A 3,233-nucleotide genomic window follows, 5' to 3' on the forward strand; every position below is an offset into this window, starting at 1 on the left:
TGCGATGGAAGTGAATATCGGCAGCTGTGGAGATGTTGGTCCTCACAACTTTCCCAGCTGAGGTGTTTCCGTCACGTTTTTCCCGCTAGTGATTTCTCTTCGCTGGTCACATTCCTCTCCGCGGCTTTGCCCACCTTCTGCGTACTGACATCGCTTCTCAGTCACTGCTGCTACAAGCATCGGGATTAACCGGCTCAAACGTGCTCAGTTTTGCAACTACTTAAGCTTTTAGCTTTTCCCTGTCCCCGTCCCCTCGGTCCCTGATGTCTGTTTTACATTTAGCACGCATCTCTGCGGCGGCGGTCTGTATCGCATTTTCATGTTTTTTCGGCAAGACGCGATTTTATCTGGGACTGAACTAATTGCATTCCGTGTTCGTACTTCGTATCAACGGATTAAAAGCGAAGACCGTGCTGCTCCCAGCATGTAAGCACATGTGTGGCTCTGGAGCCCAGTGCGAGTCCCCAGGAAAATTCATCTGCCCAAACGTTTCTGCAGTCACGGTGTCTGATGCTTAACTGCAGTTTGGCCGTGCCGTCCTTCAGTGTGCCTTGGTAAGGGACTTTTTGGCCAGCCCCATCTGAATAATTATCTACAGCTACTTCTCTGAAGTTGATAAGATATCTCATTAACTTTTGAGGGTCTTGAAGATTAACATGTCAGCGGTTTGGTCACTTTTGTCATAGTTTAGGATGAATGTGATGGCAGCAGCTCTGTAATTCTTCTTCCAGCAGCAGGGAGCACATGTGTATTGTACAGCTTTAGATCCACAAAAGGATTATCCTTCCACTTTCCAAATAGGATTTTGGGAACCTATACACCACCTTTCAAGAAAACAAAGGGTTTTGTGTGAAAAGTGAGTGCTGGAAGTAATAAAAAATTTCTCTTTCAAGTGGCAGTTCAGATTATGGCAATGCTATTGATTACTGAGTCACATTGTTCGAGACAGAGACGTGAATTCCAGTGCCACAAGCTGTAAATAACTTTCTGGATATATTTCTAGCTCTCAGTTCCCTCATCTTGGATTTAGTGGCCAAACTTCTTGGCCCAAGTTTTCTTTACTAAATCACATGTTGCCATTTTTTTATGCTGCGTGTCTGAAAATCCAAGCCCATTTTTTCCTAGATATTTATGAAGAAATAGATACCTGTGCTGAGGGACGCATATCGAGCGTACTGATCAGAGCATCTTCAGAGCAAAGTCTTTCAGAAACTTTCTCTGGTTATTCCAGATGCTCAGCATCATGAATTATTTGTTGCATAATGGCAATAAAGTTGCATGCAAGAAGCCACTATGGTGTCGCTCCATAATTGCTCACATCTTTTATGTTATTGGGAAACAAGGTTAAACAGTTGTACTGTTTCTGGATCCTTTTTAGCTGCTTCACTTTTAATATGAGCCTGTGTTAACAAATCAATAAATCTATCACAGCAGGGAAGGGGATTTTATTTTCAATGCTGTCTCCCATAATAAGCTAATAAATTTGTGTCCAGACATGCCAACTAATTGTAAAGTTATTGAAACTTTAAGCGCTAGATTATTTCTGGGCAAATTGGTCCATAAGTCTGGATGTTTTAGGAAGATCAGAGCCTAGCGAGTGATGTGAAATGGATTTTGGGGGTCCAAATGAGGGCTTTGAAACTCCTGAGGTAATAAAACAATCTTGGGATTTTGTAAGAAAGTCCTGGAAAGCATGGAGGCACTTCTCGTGCCACCTTCACCGCTGCAATTCAGCAAGCGTAAGTGGTGCTGCGTGTTGAGGTTGGTACCGGAGCGAGCCCGCTGGGGCCGGGATTGATCCCAGGTGCCCAGTCTCCCCAGGGAAGCGTAATCTGGCCCTTCCCTTCTCTGGTTGGTGCGGAAATAACAGAGTTTATTTATTCTTGCGGACTTTGTGCTCCCATGTTGCTGGAATGTGGTGTTTCCATGGAAACACACCGAGATGCCTTAGACCTGTGTGCTCAAGCCACGGACGGCATCGGGGGATACGTGTTGTGGTGGGCTGAGCTCTCCCAGGGAGAGAGGTGCGAGTTACGGTAACCATCAGCCCTTGAGTGATGAATTTTCTTTGCATTTCTACATCAGCAGTTAAACAGTGCAAGCCTTGAGAACTACGAATCTCCTCGAATAAATTTCTGAGCAGGGAGGCAAGACAGACGCCTTTCCTGGAAGACCATGACAGACGGCATGCAGATAATAAAATCTCTTTAAAAAGAGCTGCTCCTGTGCTGCGTTTCTTTCTTCTAAGACTCTAAAACTGTCCCATAAATGGTGTCTGCATCCTCTGAGATTCAGTTGTAGTGTCATGGGATCCTAATTCCTATTTAGCCGCTTACCTTTCTACAAGGGTTCAGAAGAAAGGAAACGTTTAAATAGGAAGTATATAATGAAATAGGTGGTTTGGGCCCCTTGGAAACTGACTGAATCTTGATGAAGTCAGTAGAAATTTCAGGTGATGTAAGCGAGCTGTGGAGCAGATTGTTACCCACGTTGAATTGTGAAATGAGCTGTTGTCCCGTCTGCCTGATTTCAGTCATCTCGGTTAGCTGCTTGTATAATTAGGGGAGCTCCCAGGGAGCAGTTGTAAGCCGTTCAGTTGGAAGCGTGCATGTCTGCGCTCTAAAAAATAGTATTTGGCACAGCTCAAGGTCCAGGGATCTTATGTTTAGGGAAAAAGCAGTGGCAGGTTGTATAGAGGAGAGAATGTTACAAGCAAAGCATAACAATGTCCATGGGACGCATTAAAAGTCCTTCTCATCAGAGGCTGCAGCTGGACTCAACTTTCTTAATGCCGTCAGCAAAATAAACAGAGGAGCAATTTGGGTTGAGGATGAGAGAGGCAAATTATTTCCCAGGCAGCTGTACTGGTCCCTGCACCAGGGGCAGAGCTTTTATTTTAGACATTATTTTTGCAGTAAACATGTGATTGATATGCCTGAACGGAGCCCAGTCTCTTTCCATCTTGAAGGAGATTTCTCCTTTGGCTGTGTGAAGTATTGTCAGCCCATTTTGTGCAAAACTTTTGAGAATCGGTGAGCAGAAAGGCTCCTGTTGTCTTCTTTCGTCACAGCACCATGTGGGGGGATACACAAGCTGGACCTTGACAGACTTGACTTAATACCGACAGCAAGTGTGACAGTGAAAAAGCAAAGGCAATTTGTCTCTTTGCTTCCTGGTTTCCAACTGTTTTTTTCTTTTCTTCTGCTTTTTCCTCTTTGAACTTGCAGGTAAAA

The sequence above is a fragment of the Fulmarus glacialis genome, unplaced genomic scaffold (assembly GCF_000690835.1).
Source record: "Fulmarus glacialis isolate BGI_N327 unplaced genomic scaffold, ASM69083v1 scaffold37022, whole genome shotgun sequence".
Classification (NCBI taxonomy): domain Eukaryota; kingdom Metazoa; phylum Chordata; class Aves; order Procellariiformes; family Procellariidae; genus Fulmarus; species Fulmarus glacialis.